This window comes from Cibotium barometz, chromosome 59 (assembly GCF_041138505.1).
Source record: "Cibotium barometz isolate CiBa-2024 chromosome 59, ASM4113850v1, whole genome shotgun sequence".
Classification (NCBI taxonomy): Eukaryota; Viridiplantae; Streptophyta; class Polypodiopsida; order Cyatheales; family Cibotiaceae; genus Cibotium; species Cibotium barometz.
This window is the reverse complement of record NC_141104.1, coordinates 874,507-894,350: the sequence shown is the minus strand read 5'-3', so window position 1 is coordinate 894,350 and position 19,844 is coordinate 874,507. Positions and strand designations below refer to the sequence as shown.

Below are 19,844 nucleotides of genomic sequence, written 5' to 3'. Positions count from 1 at the left end.
AAATCGTTCAAGGCAGAGTCTCAGAAATTAATGACAGCAACTAAATGGACAAGGCACATCACCAATCCTTCTCAGTTGGCAGCACGTCAAGATGAAAATATCTGCTCAGAAAAAACGTCTAGAAGAGGCTGCTCCCACGTCTTCCTAACTCGTTCAACATACCATAGCAATTAGCCGCTTCAGCACATCGATCTTCAGCTTCAAGGAGGCAGCATCACGATCATGACCACCAGTCCAGCAGCAAGCCGCTTCACCACGATCTTCACGAGTAATAATAAAAAAAACTTGTATTGAGCAGCGTCACAAAAATATTACGAGCAAGCCGCCGTTCAACAGAGCATCACGATTATTTGCAAGTCACTTTAGCCAAAGGGACCACATGGGCATCACGATCATCAACAAAACATTCGAAGCAGGCTGTGGATCAATAGCAACATCACCGTGATGATCAATTCAGTCGAAGCAGGCCGCTTCAGCAAAGATCAAAGACAGCGTCACGATCATCAAAATAAAAAATTTTGAACAGCTGCATCTTCAAACAAATTGTTGCCGGCGTCTTTTCACCTTTTTGCCTTCCGTCACAAGTCCGCAGCAGTTTCTTGAGTCACGAGCAAACCCATCTTTCAACATCATGATTTTTTTGTCACAGTAAATCAAAGAAATCGTAATGCTCTTCCTCAGTTCCCCTCCCTTGGTTCAAACATGCGAACCAGCGTTTTATAGAGCCTGCAGATTCCATGCAAGGTTAGCAAGTTAAATGCATGTGCTCCACGAACATAATCGTGTTCATCCAGAAGTGACACGCCGCCAGTCATGGTGCCACCAGAACTTCAACTTCTATTTTTTGTTTTTCCTTCGTGTCGATTACAAGCTATTTTCCAACCACCTCTTCATTTTAAACCAGTCTTCCAATCTTAAAAGAATTCGCCAAGGTATAAAGTCACACCCCCTAGACTCACATTTTTCCTAAAGCCATATTTAATACATGCACCACCTTCGGGTTTCAAGGAAAACCCAATGGCTTGGCCCAAGAAAATTTACATTCTTCTCATAAAGGAAAATATGTACATAACACCCTCTCACTCATTTTATTTCCACACACCCTATTTATAAGCATGAACCAAAAAAAAAAGTCTATACATTTTTTGTCCTATCAACGTCAAAGTTGGGTCCCAGCAAAGATAGTGCAAAATCGCCATTACAGAGTTTTGGATCCGAAATGAGTCCGAATCGCATCATCTGAACACAACAAGAAAGATCCGGGTTGGTTGCCACACATTTGTCCATGCATGATTCGATTTTCATGCCTCTTCGGCGTCATTTGGGCCATGGCTGTAAATTTTTGCCATTTGGCACCCTCGTGCATCCTTTTCTTCGAGAACCCGGATTCGGACAGTTAAAAGTTGAGGATCCGGGACCCCATCAGAGAACGGACCACATGGACTTGTGCTAGGGAAGTTTCTCTATGTCCACATCACTCTCGTGCATGGATTTGGACATCACATTCAATTCTCCCAGTGCATCAAAGTTGGGTCCCGACGAAGATAGTGCAAAATCGCCATAACAGAGTTTCGGATCCGAAATGAGTCCGAATCGCATCTGACTACACAACAAGAAAGATCCGAAATGAGTCCGAATCGCATCCGAACACAACAAGAAAGATCCGAGTTGCTTTCCACACATTTGTTCTTGTATAATTCGAATTTCATGCCTCTTCGGCGTCGTTTGGGCCCTTGTTGGAAATTTCTGCCATTTGGCACGCTCGTGCATCTTTTTTGAGAACCCGGATTCGGACAGTTAGAAGTTGAGGATCCGGGACCCCATCAGAGAACGGACCACACGGACTAATGCATTAGGTAAGTTGCTCTATGTCCACATCACTCCGTGCATGGATTTGGGCATCGCAATCACTTCTCCCGGCGCGTCAAAGTTGGGTCCCGACGAAGATAGTGCAAAATCACCATAACAGAGTTTCGGATCCGAAATGAGTCCAAATCGCATCTAAACATAACAAGAAAGATTCAGGTTGCTTGTCACACATTTTTCCATGCATGATTCGATTTTCATGCCTCTTCGGCGCCGTTTGGGCCACGGTTGGAAATTTTCACCATTTGGCATGCTCGTGCATCTTTTTCGAGAGCCCGGATTTGGACAGTTAGAAGTTGAGGATCCGGGACCCCATCAGAGAACGGACCACACGGAGTTGTACTAGGAAAGTTTCTCTATGTCCACATCACTCCGTGCATGGATTTGGGCATCGCAATCACTTCTCCCAGCGTGTCAAAGTTAGGTCTCGATGAAGATAGTGCAAAATCGCCATAACAGAGTTTCGGATCTGAAATGAGTCCGAATCGCATCTGAACACAACAAGAAAGATCGGGGTTGGTTGCCACTTATTTGTCCATGCATGATTTGATTTTCATGCCTGTTCAACGCCGTTGGGGCACGGTTGGAAATTTCTGCCATTTGGCACGCTCGTGCATCTTTTTCGAGAACCCGGATTCGGACAGTTAAGAAGTTGAGGATTCGGGACCCCATCAGAGAACGGACCACATGGACTTGTGCTAGGGAAGTTGCTCTATGTCCACATCACTCCGTGCATGGATTTGGGCATCGCAATCACTTCTCCCATCGCGTCAAAGTTGGGTCGCGACGAAGATAGTACAAAATCGCCATATCAGAGTTTCGGATCCGAAATGAGTCCGAATCGCATCTGAACACAACAAGAAAGATCCGGGTTGCTTGCGACACATTTGTCCATGCAGGATTCGATTTTCATGCCTCTTCGATGCCGTTTGGGCCACTGTTAGAAATTTTTGCCATTTACCATGCTCGTGCATCTTTTTCGAGAACCCGGATTCGGATAGTTAGAAGTTGAGGATCTGGGACCCCATGAGAGAACGGACCACACGGAATTGTGCTAAGGAAGTTGCTCTATGTCCACATCACTCCGTGCATAGATTTGGGAATCGCAATCAGTTCTCCCAGCACGTCAAAGTTGGGTCCCAGCCAAGATAGTGCAAAATCGCCATAACAGAGTTTCGGATCCAAAATGAGTCGGAATCGCATCTGAACACAACAAGAAAGATCCGGTTGCTTGCCACACATTTGTCCATGCATGATTCGATTTTCATGCCTCCTCGACGCCATTTCAACCCCTGTTGAAAACTTGCGCCATTTGGCACGCTCATGCATCTTTCTCGAGAACCGGAATTCAGACAGTTGGAAGTTGAGGATCCGGGACCCCATCAGAGAACGGACCACATGGACTTATGCTAGGGAAGTTGCTCTATGTCCACATCACTCCATGCACGGATTTGGGTATCGCAATCACTTCTCCCAGCACGTCAAAGTTGGGTCCCAGCGCCATTCAACACACTTGTTTATCTCCTTGGTTCTCGTGATGGTCTCTTCTTGGAGTAATTGGTTTTGTTGATTTGCATGGTACACAGCTAGATCAATGCATTCTAGCTCTACCACATGGTAGAGCTAGACCTAAAATGCAATTCTAGCTCCACCACATGGTAGAGCTAGACCTCAAAGGAGTCTAGCTCTACGATGTGGTCTAGGTTGGATACAGCTCTACCACGTGGTAGAGCTAGATCAAATGCAATTCTAGCTTCTTGGTTCTTGTCATGTGAAGTAGATCTCTTCTTGGAGTAATTGATTTTGTTGATCTACATGGTACATAGCTAGATCGATGCATTCTAGCTCCACCACATGGTAGAGCTAGATAGAATGCAATTGTAGCTCCTTGGTTCTTGTAATGTGAAGTAGGTCTCTTCTTAGAGTAATTGGTTTTTTTGATCTGCATGGTACACAGCTCGATCCGGGTTGTTTGCCACACATTTTTCCATGCCCTATTCAAATTTCATGCCTCTTCGGTGCCGTTTAGACCATGGTTGGCAATTTCTGCCATTTGGCACACTCGTTCATCTTTTTCGAGAACCCAGATTCAAACAGTAAGATTTTGAGAATCCGGGACCCCATCAGAGAACGAACCACACGGACTTGTGCTAGGGAAGTTGCTCTATGTCCACATCACTCTGTGCATGGATTTGGGCATCCCAATCACTTCTCCCAGCGCGTCAAAGTTGGGTCCCGGCGGCGAAGATAGTGCAAAATCGCCATAACAGAGTTTCGGATCCGAAATGAGTCCTAATCACATCTGAACGCAACAAGAAAGATCCGGGTTGCTTGCCACACATTTGTCCATTCATGATTCGATTTTCATGCCTCTTCGGTGCCGTTTGGGCCACGGTTGGAAATTTTCGCCATTTACCATGCTCGTGCATCTTTTTCGAGAACCTGGATTCGGACAGTTAGAAGTTGAGAATCTGGGATCCCATCAGAGAACGGACCACACGGACTTGTGCTAGGGAAGTTTCTCTATGTCCACATCACTCCGTGCATGGATTTGGGAATCGCAATCACTTCTCCCGGCACGTCAAAGTTGGGTCCTGGCAAAGATAGTGTAAAATCACCATTACAGAGTTTCGGATCCGAAATGAGTCCGAATCGCATCTGAACACAACAAAAAAGATCCGGGTTGGTTGCCACATATTTGTCCATGCATGATTCGATTTTCATGCGTCTTCGGCGCCATTTGGGCCACGGTTGGAAACTTCTGCCATTTGGCATGCTTATGCATCTTTTTCGAGAACCCAGATTCGGACAGTTAGAAGTTGAGGATCCGGGACCCCATCAGAGAACGGACCACATGGACTTGAGCTAGGGAAGTTGCTCTATGTCCACATCACTCCGTGCATGGATTTGGACATCACAATCAATTCTCCCAGTGCGTCAAAGTTGGGTCCCGGCAAAGATAGTGCAAAATCGCCATAAGAGAGTTTCGGATTCGAAATAAGTCCGAATCGCATCTGAACACAACAAGAAAGATCCGGGTTGCTTTCCACACATTTGTCCTTGCATGATTCGAATTCCATGCCTCTTCCGCGCCGTTTAGGCCCTTGTTGGAAATCTCTGCATTTGACACGCTCGTGCATCTTTTTCGAGCACCCGGATTCAGACAGTTAGAAGTTGAGGATCCGGAACCCCATCAGAGAACGGACCACACGGACTTGTGCTAGGGAAGTTGCTCTATTTCCACATCACTCCGTGCATGGATTTGGGCATCGCAATCACTTCTCCCGGTGTGTCAAAGTTGGGTCCCGGCGAAGATACTGCAAAATCGCCATAACAGAGTTTCGGATACGAAATGAGTCCGAATCGCATCTGAACACAACAAGAAAGATCCGGGTTGCTTGCCACACATTTGTCCATGCATGATTCGATTTTCATGCCTCTTCGGCGCCGTTTGGGCCACGGTTGGAAATTTCTGCCATTTGGCACGCTCGTGCATCTTTTTCGAGAACCCGGATTCGGACAGTTAGAAGTTGAGGATCCGGGACCCCATCAGAGAACGGACCACACGGACTTGTGTTAGGGAAGTTTCTCTATGTCCACATCACTCCGTGCACGGATTTGGGTATCGCAATCACTTCTCCCAGCGCGTCAAAGCTGGGACGAAGATAGTGCAAAATTGCCATATCACAGTTTCGGATCCAAAATGAGTCCGAATCGCATTTGAACACAACAAGAAAAATCCGAGTTGGTTGCCACACATTTATCCATGCATAATTCGATTTTCATGCCTCTTCGGCGCCATTTGGGCCACGGTTGGAAACTTCTGCCATTTGGCATGCTTATGCATCCTTTTCGAGAACCCAGATTCGGACAGTTAGAAGTTGAGGATCCGGGACCCCATCAGAGAACGGACCACATGGACTTGAGCTAGGGAAGTTGCTCTATGTCCACATCACTCCGTGCATGGATTTGGACATCACAATCAATTTTCCCAGTGCGTCAAAGTTGGGTCCCGGCAAAGATAGTGAAAAATCGCCATAAGAGAGTTTCGGATCCGAAATAAGTCCGAATCGCATTTGAACACAACAAGAAAGATCCGGGTTGCTTTCCACACATTTGTCCTTGCATGATTCGAATTCCATGCCTCTTCCGCACCGTTTAGGCACTTGTTGGAAATTTCTGCATTTGGCACGCTCGTGCATCTTTTTCGAGCACCCGGATTCAGACAGTTAGAAGTTGAGGATCCGGAACCCCATCAGAGAACGGACCACACGGACTTGTGCTAGGGAAGTTGCTCTATTTCCACATCACTCCGTGCATGGATTTGGGCATCGCAATCACTTCTCCCGGTGTGTCAAAGTTGGGTCCCGGCGAAGATACTGCAAAATCGCCATAACAGAGTTTCGGATACGAAATGAGTCCGAATCGCATCTGAACACAACAAGAAAGATCCGGGTTGCTTGCCACACATTTGTCCATGCATGATCCGATTTTCATGCCTCTTCCGCGCCGTTTGGGCCACGGTTGGAAATTTCTGCCATTTGGCACGCTCGTGCATCTTTTTCGAGAACCCGGATTCGGACAGTTAGAAGTTGAGGATCCGGGACCCCATCAGAGAACGGACCACACGGACTTGTGTTAGGGAAGTTTCTCTATGTCCACATCACTCCGTGCATGGATTTGGGTATCGCAATCACTTCTCCCAGCGCGTCAAAGCTGGGACGAAGATAGTGCAAAATTGCCATATCACAGTTTCGGATCCAAAATGAGTCCGAATCGCATCTGAACACAACAAGAAAAATCCGAGTTGGTTGCCACACATTTATCCATGCATGATTCGATTTTCATGCCTCTTCGGCGCCATTTGGGCCACGGTTGGAAATTTCTGCCATTTGGCACGCTCGTGCATCTTTTTCGAGAACCTGGATTCGGACAGTTAGAAGTTGAGGATCCAGGATCCCTTGAGAGAACGGACCACACAGACTTGTGCTAGGGAATTTGCTCTATGTCCACATCACTTCGTGCATGGATTTGGGCATCGCAATCACTTCTCCCAGCGCGTCAAAGTTGGGTCCCACGAAGATAGTGCAAAATTGCCATATCACAGTTTCGGATCTGAAATGAGTCCGAATCGCATCTGAACACAATAAGAAAGATTCGGTTTGCTTGCCACACATTTGTTCATGCATGATTCGATTTTCATGCCTCTTCGGGGCCGTTTGGGCCACGGTTGGAAATTTTCGCCATTTACCACGCTCGTCCATCTTTTTCGAGAACTCGGATTCGGACAGTTAGAAGATGAGGATCCAGGACCCCATCAGAGAACGGACCACACGAACTTGTGCTAGGGAAGTTTCTCTATGTCCACATCACTCCGTGCATGGATTTGGGCATCGCAATCACTTCTCCCAGCGCGTCAAAGTTGGGTCCCGGCGAAGATAGTGCAAAATTGGCATATCAGAGTTTCGGATCCGAAATGAGTCCCAATCGCATCTGAACACAACAAGAAAGATCCGGGTTTCTTGCCACACATTTTTCCATGCAGGATTCGATTTTCATGCCTCTTCGGCGCGGTTTGGGCCACTGTTGGAAATTTCTGCCATTTACCATGCTCGTGCATCTTTTTCAAGAACCTGGATTCGGACAGTTAGAAGTTGAGGATCTGGGACCCCATCAGAGAACGGACAACACGCTATGTCCACATCACTCCGTGCATGGATTTGGGGATCGCAATCACTTCTCACAGTGCGTCAAAGTTGGGTCCCAGCGAAGATAGTGCAAAATTGCCATAACAGAGTTTCGTATCCGAAATGAGTCCGAATCGCATCTGAACACAACAAGAAAGATCCGGGTTGCTTGCCACACATTTTTCCACGCATGATTCAATTTTCATGCCTCTTCGGTGCCGAACGAGTCAGTATTGCTAGCATGGAGGAGGGGACCACAAGTGATTCCTCTAGCTAGAAAATTGGGTTCTACCACAACGCAGTTGAAGGCAACCAATGCAAGGGCTTTCATAAACAAGGTGTTAAATGAGTACAATCTTCTCCAATGGGATAGAAATAACTAAGGTACTACACAACATAAATGATAATTATAACCAAATCCATGATTTTATACAACAATTTTGTATGAATTCACAATAAACTTAATTTATGATGGTTTCTTGCAGATTTATTTCAAGGATATTGTTCCAAGGAGTATTCACTTAAAGAAGCCATTTGTCACAAGGATTGTATTTTTTTGAAGAAATTTTATCTTTTTGTAATCATGAATTGACAAGAAATTTTGTCCTGTTTTTAAAGTAGTGGCAAATGTATTACTCTTCAGATAATTTTATAAATGTTGGAGTGCACTCTACTATAAGGGACCTCCTAATTTGAAAATGTATGGAAGCTTGATCTTTGTCTTATGATTTTAATTCCTACATATTTGGACTATGGTAGAGCTAGATCAATGCCTTCTAGCTCCACCTCATGGTAGAGCTAGACTTCAAAGCATTCTAGCTCCACGACATGGTAGAGCTAGACTTGAAAGCATTCTAGCTCTACCATATGGTAGAGCTAGATCAATGCATTCTAGCTCTTCCATGTCACCACATGGTTGAGTTGGACTTCAAACCATTCTAGTTCTACCATGGGGTCTAGCTAAAATATTTTGATACGGCTCTACCACGTGCTAGAGCTGGACTTCAAATATTATTTCTAATTTTGCCATGGGATCGAGCTAGAATACTTTGATATAGCTCTATCACATGGTAGAACTAGATTTAAAAATATTCTAGCCCTACCACATGGTTGAGCTAGAACAGTGCATTCTAGCTCAACCACGTGGTTAATCTAGATCAATGCATTCTAATTTCACCACATTCTGATACCTGGTAGCACATTTTGTCGCGTCTTTTTAGAATCAAATGGAAAGATTCTTTGCATCTTGGGCCATTTTGTAATGCAACTAAAGTCAACATTTTGGAACAGTATATAGTTTAATGTTAGCGTGCATAGTCACATCTGTTTTGTAATTGTTTAAAATCTATCTTTGCATAAGAGTAGTTGTAACATGCCTTCCCCCACATGCCCACCTTTATCATTAAGCATGCTCATTTTTTTCCAGGTCATGTGATTGATTCTAATTGGCAGAGGCGACTTCTTCGTCACTGAGCATTAGTACGTCACATGTCCAAGAAAATCCAGAGTGTATGAAGACAGTTGGTTCAGTGTCGTCTTGACCGTCTACGAGAAATTGATGCAAGGTTGCGCTTTGTGCATCCCTCTGAGGGGGTTATCATACTGACATGGTATTTGTCAGACCCAATATGCGTACCCCTACGCAAAGAGGATGATAGGAGGGCTATTATTCTAAACCTCAATGGTTTGTTGTGCCATGTTGTCGAAACCCAATATGATGAGAAGGATCCTCCTTATAGCAATGAGTTGGTAAAATACCCAGTTAACCAATATCGTTATGTCCTATGTCACAAGGATGTACATGAGTTCTTAGATTGGTGTATTCAATTCTTTTATGTTTTTATTTGGAGCGCATGTAGGAGAACTAAGCTCTCTGGAATAATTGACACAGTATTTCCACAACAAAAGCCCAAGTTTGCAGGTGTTCTCTCACAAGAGCATTCAATTTGTTCAAAATCCACATGGGTTGTGCAGAATAGACAAGTTTTCTTTAAAAAGCTTGAGACCTTTTGGGGTCTCCATCCTTTGTACAACAAGAAAAATACATTGATAATTGATGATAGCTACTATAAGGTGTTTAATAATGAGCGAACCTAGTTAATAGTCCCAGAATTGTACCATCAACCTTCCAAGGAAAGGTATAGTTTTTTGATAGAAGATTTAAGAAATTGGTTGTTTTTATGTGGCTACAGAATGAAGATTGGCAAGAGTATACATGGGATAATGCCTTTGAAGAAAAACCTAACCAATTCTTAGATGATGTGATGAAGAAATGGCTTGAAGAAGAGAAATTGGTTAGTAGAGAATAGGAAAAAGGCAGAGCTATGGAAGCGACAGCAGGAGGCTAATGCTGAGGCAGAGAGGCAGGAACAATTTGAAATTCAAAGAAAGCAACGAGAGGAGGCTGAAGCTGAGACACAGAGGCAAGCAGAGAGTGAAAATCAAGCAAATCAACAAGAGGAGGCATCATAAAAGTAATACACCACCATGAAGCTCATTTTGTTTGTCCCTAATATAATCAAATGTAGAGGATGCAAGTAATTTGGCCTTTTTTTAATGTAATAAAAGTCCATATATTGAAATATGATATTGTAATCAAGCCTCGTATGGAGCATACTGTTCAAATGTTTGCCTTTGCAAAGCATTGAACAAATTCTAGCACAAGCAATAAATTCATGTTCATTTACAATGTCTTATTATAATTGAGTCATAAATGGAGTGCATCCTTCTCTAAGGGGACTCCTTTTATCCTTTTATCTTTTGGTCAAACTTTGCAAATTATTATTTTTTTAGTAGAGTAGGTGAAGACTTTTAACTATCAATTTGACAAAGTGCGTCCTACTGCAAGGAGACTCTTTCTATCTTTAATAATGTTAATTTGTAGTAGTTGTGTATATAAGAAAACTTTCACCATGTCAAATTATAAATTCTTGTTTATTTAGTCTTTGTTCATTACAATGCAGTCTTAAAATTGGAGAGTGCATCCTACTCTAAGGGGACTCTCAATATACAATCTCTTGTATTAATGTTTTTACTTGGGGGTCTAGATTGAACAAATGGTAGATCTTGGTTCTATCAATGCGTTCTTGCTCCACGTGGTAGAGCTAGCTCAGAATTCTAGCTCTACCACATGGTAGAGCTAGAATCCCTTAAAATCAAGCTCCACCATATGGGATGGTAGAGCTAGAATTCTATGTCTATATCTACCATGTGGTGAAGCTACCATCCATTGAAGTCTAGCTGTATAATTTCATGGAGCTAGCTAGCTCCACCATGTGGTATCTTATTGAGCTCTAGCTCCACCATGTGGTATCTTATTGAGCTCTAGCTCCACCACATGGTGGAGCTAGCTAGGTCCACCATGTGGTATCTTATTGAGCTCTAGCTCCACCATGTGGTGGAGGTAGCAGCCATGGTCTCTTCATGGTATTTTGGCCTTACCACATGGTGGAGCTAGTATCCATGTGTGGTAGACCTAAACCTTTGGAAGTCATACAATACGACTAGAATTTTGAGCCTAGATGTACCATTTGGTGGAGCTTGCATCCACTGAAGTCTAGCTCTATAATGTCCAAGTGGTGGAACAGGATCTAGAATGGATAAGTCATGGATCAAGAAATTCTTTTGAGCTCTATAATAGACAAGTGCTAGATCTAAAGTGAAGAGATAAAGTGATTGACATTGGACTGCTAGCCATGCTAGACACCTCAATATGAGCAACAAGGCAAATATCTCGCTACATTGTCCATTTCAGACAAATAACTACACGAGTTCTCTTCAAAAAAGTTCATTTCTTTTGGGGTCTCCATGTGTTCAACAATCAAGATAATAATTGAGAGAATAATCTAAGTGTGTGATCTTGTGAGTACACAAAATGAACATGCTTAAAAAGAAGCTCAATACCTCATTCAACCAATACACCCCCATGACACTAGCACATTTTGTTACTCCCTTTTGTAATTGAATGTAAATGGTCTCTAATATTATAATAAAATATAAAGGGTCTTTGTAATCTGGCCATCTTCGGAAGCGTGCTGTTCAATTGTGTGCCTTTTGCAAGGCATTGAACATATTTTAACACAAAAAAATAAATTCATTTTCATTTACAATGTTTTATTATAATGGAGTCGTAGATGGAGTGCATCCTACTCTAAGGAGACTCCTTTTATCTATTGACAAAGTGCATCATACTTTAAGGGGACTCTTTAGTAGAATAAGCTTCATCAAAATGAAATCTTATAACTGTAATTTTGACAAAGTGCATCCTACTCCAGGAGACTCTTTCTATCTTTAATAATGTTAATCTGTAGTGATTGTATATATAAGTATTATACCTTCACACCACCTCAATTTATAAAATCTTGTTCATTTTGTCTTGTTCATTACAATGAAGCTTTAAAATTGGAGAGTGCATCCTACTCTAAGGGGACTCTCAATATACAATCTCTTGTATCAATGTTTGTAATTGGGGGTCTAGATCAATCAAATGTTATATCTTGGTTTCTTATGGACTGTAGAATGGCCAAGTGGTGGATCTAAAAATCTTTAAATCCTCCTCAATGTGTTGTAGCTCCACATGGTAGAGCTAGCTCAAAATTCTAGCTCTACCATGTGGTGGAGCTAGAACCCCTTAAAATCAAAATTACACCTCCATGATACTAGCACATTTTGTTACTCCCTTTTTTAATTGAATGTAAATGGTCTTTGTAAATGGTCTCTATTATAACAAAATATAGAGGGTCTTTGTAATTTGGCCAACTTTGGGAGCAGACTGTTCAATTGTGTATCTTTGCAATGCATTGAACAATTTTTAACACAATAAATAAATTCATAGATGGAGTGCATCCTAGTCTAAGGAGGCTCCTCTTGTGCATCCACAAAGTGCATCCTACTTTAAGGGGACTCCTTTTATCCTTTTATCTTTTGTTTGTTAATGCAAAAGTTTTATTATTTCTTTAGTAGAATAAGCTTCATCAAAATGAAAATTTATAATCGTAATTTTGACAAAGTGCATCCTACTCCAAGGAGACTCTTTCTATCCTTAATAATGTTAATTTGTAGTGGTTGGTATATAAGGATACCTTCACCATATCAATTTTTAAAATTCTTGTCCATTTAATCTTGTTCATTACAATGAAGTCTTAAATTGAAGAGTGCATCCTACTCTAAGGGGACTCTCAATATACAATCTCTTGTACCTTTGTTTTTAATTGGGGGTCTAGGTTGACCAAATGGTAGAATCTGATCTTGGGTTCTTATGGACTGTAGAATGGCCAAGTGGTGGATCTAAAAAATCTTGAAACCTTTCTATTTCTAAGATCAAGCTAGGTTCAATCTAGTATCACTTGATAAAGCAAACCATTTTTAAATTTTTTATAGGTTGAAAAAGGTAGATTCTAGATTAAATGCATTAAATTTTTCAATGTGGGAATGGGATTTTTCCCACTTTACCTAATTCGGTCTTTGGAGTGCGTTTTTGGGAACAACATAAATGAACGTAAATCAAATTGACTATTCCGAGCATATTTAGTGGAATGTGTTTTGGGAACAACATTAATCAATTTGACTAGGTGTTAAAATAGACCCATTCAGCAAAAAGGCGGAAAACTTCAAGAATGATTTGGACCTTGTGATGGGGGTGAATGGATAGTCGCAAGCCTTTTGGCAAGGATTTTACACCTCGGCAGATATGCTTAGGCTGTGTTGTAAATGTGACTTCCGTTTTTCTGGGTTAGGAACTTTCGCTCCTCGCTAAGTGTCTTTTTCAGTTCTGTGCTCCTCCGTTATAATTCTTGCTCTATAAGGTTGCATCACATATGCTTACACATGCCTGCATGCATCTGTGCACTTAATGCTTGCCAGTTTCAAGTTTTACTCGGAGAAATTGAATTTTCTAGCAAACTTTTCCACCTCAAATAGGTGTTTAGGGGAGCACTTTATCATTGGTTATATATCTACATTCAACCTCTGCAGCCCTGCACTATGCATGATATATGTGTGCGTATACCATAGATACATGCATTTAGTATTGTGTTCATCTATGCACTCACATCTATATGCTGTGCATTCATGTATTTGAATAAGCATATATACATTGCATTTGGATCTTTAGTTTAAAACAATCAAAGTCATTTGCCGCCATGGTAGATTGTTTTTATGAGCTGGGCTACATTTTATGTGGTGCATCCTTGCATATGAACAAGCATCATGGTCTTTGCATTTTGATTAGTTATGCAGACAATTTTTCCTACCGTGTAGGTTGTTGCTATGGGCTTGACTCTCGGGGGGGTCACTCACAAAAAAATGTAAATATCACGTGCGTTCAACAGAAGCATATTTTTAATTTATGAAACTTACAGAAATATATTTACATAAGGGTATGATTTAATTTTTTTTTTAAAAAATTTGCAGATTCATAAAGAAAAGGAGATATTATATGGATTAAAAAATTCACAGATAAAGGATTTAAAATATAGGCCTTGAACGCATGCGATAGGGGTATTCTACATATAGTGACCCCCTCGAGGCTTGATTGGAGATTAGCATAGTTATGAGTCAGTTCTTTTAAAGCTTTTCCTCAATAAAAATGGTTAAATGCTAAGGTCTCATATTGTGAAAGTTTACTTTTGCTTTTGGTGTTTTCTTTTAATGGATTTTTTTTCTAAACAAGGTGACATGTGGTTTTTTCTATAAACCATTTATACCTTATTTCAGGACTGTGGGAGGAACACATATGGGAGAGTCCTCCTCATTACAGTTTAGAAAAGACACTTTCAACTGCCTCTCTTAATTCTGCTGACTTAAGAAAGAGCTACCTGGATTGCAGTTTGATTGGAGACTCATTGAATTCTGGTGATTCAGATGTAACGTCAGAGAACTTGAAAGTGCATATGAAGGAGAATAATTTGGAGGCATTTAGAGTGAGCCTGTCAAGCATGGTAAGCACATCCAATCATGGGTCTGGACAAGATGATGCTGATGCTCTAGGTGATGTGTATATGTGGGGTGAAGGTGTCAGAAATGGCATATTGGGTGGTGGCTCATGCAGAATTAATAGCAGTATGGGTTTGAAGATGGATGCTTTACTACCGAAACATTTAGAATCAGCTGTTGTATTAGATGTGCATAACATTGCTTGTGGAAGCAAGCATGCTGCTCTGGTTAACAGACAAGAAGAAGTTTTCTGCTGGGGAGAGGAATCTGGAGGTAGGCTTGGCCATGGTGTTGATGCAGATGTGGCTCATCCACAGTTAGTGGAGACTTTAGCAAACACCAGTATTGAGCATGTTGTTTGTTGGGGGAATACCACACTTGTGCCGTGACACTCAGTGGAGATCTTTATACTGGCACACGGAGTTTTGGGCTTCTTGGCCAAGGTAACGATTTCAGTCACTGGATTCCTAGGAGAGTGCATCTTTCAGAGGGGATCAGGATATCAAGTGTTTCCTATGGTCCTTGGCATACCGCTTTAGTAACATCTGCAGGGCAACTTTTAACTTTTGGTGATGGAGCATTTGGAGCCCTAGGACATGGGGACAAGGCCAATGTCTGTTTCCCTAAAGAAGTGGAATCTTCAAAGGGATTGAAAACTATTAGGGTGGCATGTGGAGTCTGGCACATAGCCGCTGTAGTGGAGATTATCATGGGCTACTCTGACGCTAGCAGTTGCTCTTCTCGGAAGCTTTTTAGTTGGGGTGATGGTGACAAGGGCCGCCTTGGGCATGGGGATAAAGAGTAAATGCTTGTTCCAACATGTGTAGCTGCTCTTGTAGACAATGATTTTCGACACGTGGCCTGTGGACACAGCCTACTTCAGGTCAAGTCTATACCATGGGAAGTAGTGTATGTGGCCAGTTAGGAGACCCACATGCAACTGGTCAGCATCCTGTACTTGTAGAAAGCAAGCTTTGGGAAGAGTTTATGAAGGAAATATCCTATGGATCACATCATGTGGCCGTGTTGACATCAAAGATAGAGGTTTATACTTGGGGAAAGGGGTGCCAATGGGAGGCTTGGGCATGGTGATGTTCAAGACAGGCACACTCCAACATTAGTTGAGGTACTAAAAGACAAGCAGGTTAAAAGCATTTCTTGTGGGTCAAGCTTCACAGCTGCTGTTTGTTTGCATAAATGGCTTTCAAGAGCAGACGAATCAGTTTGTTCCAGATGTCGGTTATCTTTTGGGTTTACTCGAAAGCGACATAATTGTTACAATTGTGGGCATGTCTTCTGTCATGCATGCAGTAGTAAAAAGGCTGCCAAAGCAACATTAGCTCCCACCCCAACAAAATCCTACCGTGTCTGTGATCCTTGCTACACAAAATTGAAATTGGTAGCAAATTGTGGAATGGGATCGCAGGTTGGAGGACAGGAAAAAGTAGTGCCATACAACAGTCTTTGGAGACCAAAGAGAGACCAGAGAAATATGAGGAGAAATATCCCTTGAAGCAAACAAATAAGCCAGAGTCTCTGCGGCGTGTCTCACCTGCTCCAAGTGACACTAATGTGAGAAATGCAGGGAGTTTGCCTGCCTTTTCTGACTCGAATTCTTTAGTGCACAAATATCCTGTGTCTCCTATCTCTGTTGCTCCATCAAGGAGTTTTACATCAGTGATTTCTCCCCTGTCAAGGTGGTGCAGCCCCCCACGCTCTAAAATTCTGAGCTCAACTCTGTTTGGACTCACATCTTCACACATAATTGAAGAACTAAAGATAACAAATAGAAGTCTGACTCAAGAAATTTTGAAGCTGCAAACATAGGTATGTTAACTTTTCTGCATGCCTTCACTCATTTCAGTGAGAAAATGATTTGCTGACAATATCAATGTGGGTTGCATGAATACTCAATTTATGGGGCCCTATTTTTTAAACAAAAGAATTGTTTGCATAGTTTTTCCAGAATGGTCTCTTGATCTTTCTTTGAAAACGGTAATGCTTTGCCTCAACTGTAAGAATATGAACAAATGTTTTCTGAATGTGTTGAACTTCATGATACTTGCTGGTAAAAGGAGGTACATTTGTTGGGTAGGTTTTAAAGGCAGCAATTTTCATAGCAATGATTTCCTGCCCGCCCCAGGGGGGGGGGTATAGAGAGAAGGGGAGCCATTTGTGAAATATTGAGTTTCCAATAGAGATTTGGAAAGGGTAGTGTGAAGCTCACAAGAGGAAAGAATGTGGTAGTTAGTCTGAAAGTAAGTTATATTTCCATCAAATAAACTCCCTTGTGGTGGATCAAGAAAACAAAATAAGTAAGTTTGTATAGGAGAGGCCTTGCAACCTCATTGAATTCTTATCTCTGGTGCGCATGCACTGAATCCTGATCTACACAAGTCTTCTTGGTGTATATCATGTTTTGAAATGTCTTGAATCAGTAGGAAGTCATAGGCCAATAGCGACTTATAAGAGAGCATGGAAGAAAATTGGTGAGATTGGACCAGGGTTTTCACCGCCTACGTACCATGTTATGCGAAATGATCTATTAGAGAAATGTTGTGCGCAAGTAAAAGAACGTGTACAAAGAATAATTCTTAGCAATATAGAGCTTTCTGGATGTAGTATAGTAAGTGATGGATGGTCTAATGTGCAAAGAAAACCATTAATTAATATAATGGTTATTTCACCTAGAGGTGAGACTTTCATCCGTGCCGTGGATTCAATCAAAACTGGGGCTTACATTGCTCAAGTCATTAGCTCTGTGATAGAGGAAGTGGGTGCCAAAAATGTAGTCCAAGTCGTCATGGACAATGCAAAAAATTGCAAAAATGCATCCAAAATCACTACTACATATTAGCCATATACCGGGGCTTGTACCGGCGCTATTTAACGGTGTCTAAAAAAGCCTCGTCATCGGTATAAGCGCCGGAACCGCAGCGTCGGTATAAGTGTCGGGTATTAATACCGGCGCATATAACGGCAGCTATACCGACGCTCACCGGGGGTAATACCGACGCTTAAACCGGCATCTATACCGTTATTTATACCGACAGTTAATCCGGCATCTATACCGGAATGTATACCGAGGCGTAAACCGGCGGCTATACCAACGTATATACCGACTGTGGTACCGGGGCATATACCGACGCTGTAGCAGAAATTTTTTTTTGGGCAGAATAGTGCTGCCTGGCTGTTGCCTAGCTGCCTGCAATGAGCAGGATCAACAACACCAAACAGACAGCACTATTCTGTCTACAATAGAGCACAAAAACAACCGTGCTCGTTTGCATATTTTCCTGATCGACAAACAAGAAATTAAATTAAACATTAATACTCAAGAATGTTTTGATCATATTTCATTAGTTTGAAGGTCATCTTACATCATGGTAATGTCTCCCAATTAACGGTCTCTCCTTCTTCTTCAAGCATCTCAAACAAGGCCACAAGGCCATGTTTGTGAGCGTACTTCTCCTCTCGCCTGCTTGGTGGGCGATTCATGGCCAACTCCTGCACACACGATTAACAATTATAACTTTTAGAAATCAACATTTAGCCCGCATACATACATTTAAATAAATAAAATTGCGACAAACACTTACGAATTCATGGCGCATGGTTTCGTAACCACCACTCCCGAGATGAGAAGCCCCTACTGTTTGGAGTCTTGCCCTTGCCGCCTCTCTTTGTTGTTGAAACCTGTCTGGTGTCTCGGTGAGCTCTTGAGCAATGGCTGCCCACTCCCTGTCATCTAGCCAAACAGGTTTCTCCTTCCCCTCTCTGAATGCGTCCCTCGCCTCTGACCTACGATGCCCCATCAAAATGCGAGCTGTATACTGTATCCACTCATTAGAGATGACATTCATAGGGTCAAATGGCTGGAACTCTTGCTTTATCTTTGTGTTTATATAATTTTTCTTCCCCTTGTCTTGCTGATCCCATTTAGTCATGACAGAGTCATGAAACTGTATAGTGCACAATTGTCGGATGCGTGTCTTCATTGCCTTCCCTGCACTATCCATTATTGGTGCCCCATCCCTAATTGTGTAAATCTTGCTGTTGTCATGGTCATGTGCACCCCAGGGAGTGGAAGGTGACCCTATGGGTGTGCTATCAACAGATGAGAGCGAAGGACGACGCTCACGTGGTGGTGGTGTCACAGCATCTGTGGCACTACCACCATAACAACCTCCCCCTGAAGACCTACTACGTGAGCGCCGTCTATGTGAAGAGGTGGTAGATCGGGCTGTAAGAGGAGTGGAAGGCTGTGTGGTATGAGGTGTGGGAGCTGCTGTCGTACCCACGGGTGTGGGAACTGGCGTCGGGAAGCCAGATGGTGAGGCAGATGTCCCTGCTCCAGAACCCCAATAACTCTGAGCCATGGCTCTCTGCTCTGGAGTCATGGACGAAAGAAAACCATATAACTGCTGGGGACTCATGCCCTGCGGTGTAGGATTAAATGAGAAATCTAGACTGTAGTCGTAGGGCGGTGAGTCACCCATGGCCTGTTGGACAAAAAACCATATGACAAACTTGTACGGAATGAAAATTACACGGTAAACAATGACTGAAAGAACCATAAGATAAACATTAACAATGATAAACAACATTGGTAAAACTATATCAACTTGCTCCTATAGTAGTGATTATGATGGTAAACATTAACAATGGTAAACAATGAATGGACCTTCAATGTCATAAAACCATTACAAATATGTCATAACTATTTGCATAATCATTAAGATACATCATTTTAAAAATCATTATCTATTCTATCATCCTCATTAAGATCAGTAGCCCCAAAGAGATCTATGTCTATGTACATTTCAGCATCCTCATCATTAAAAGTCCCTTGATGAAGGATGTCTTCATCATCTATGTCTTCTTCCTCAACTTGTTTTTCAGCTTCCTTGGTTTGCACCTCTTCATTTGGATCTTGCTCTAGTTGCTCCTCTTCATTTGCTTGCTCCTCTTCATTGTTGATATTGGCTTGTTCTTGCTGCTCTCCATTACCCTGTGCATCCACATCACCTTGTTGTAGCTCAAATTCTTCAAAAATTTGCTTACTGCGGGGGGCGACTTGAACCACAAACAGCCAGCGTGGATCTTTTGGATCCGCTTTAAAGACAACCTGCTCACAATGCTCTGGGCGCACAAAAGTATCTTGCTGATCGGTTCATGCTCCTTGAAGAGAGCTTCTTGTTGCTCGATGAAGGCATCCAACATTTCTTCCATTGGACCTTCTTCCATTTCCTGACCTTCTTCCATTCCCTCGGGTGCTGTTAATTGAGCTCCATCTGTCACTCCCTCCTGCGATATCCTCATCCTTTGTTGGGGACGAGAATTCACAGGCGCAATGTT

The 19,844-nt window shown here is 42.4% G+C and overlaps 1 pseudogene; it reads left to right on the top strand.

Annotated features, from left to right (window-relative positions):
- The first annotated feature begins 14,299 nt into the window (after positions 1-14,299).
- LOC147605350 (PH, RCC1 and FYVE domains-containing protein 1-like) lies at positions 14,300-16,313 on the top strand (annotated as a pseudogene).
- The last annotated feature ends 3,531 nt before the right edge of the window (positions 16,314-19,844 follow it).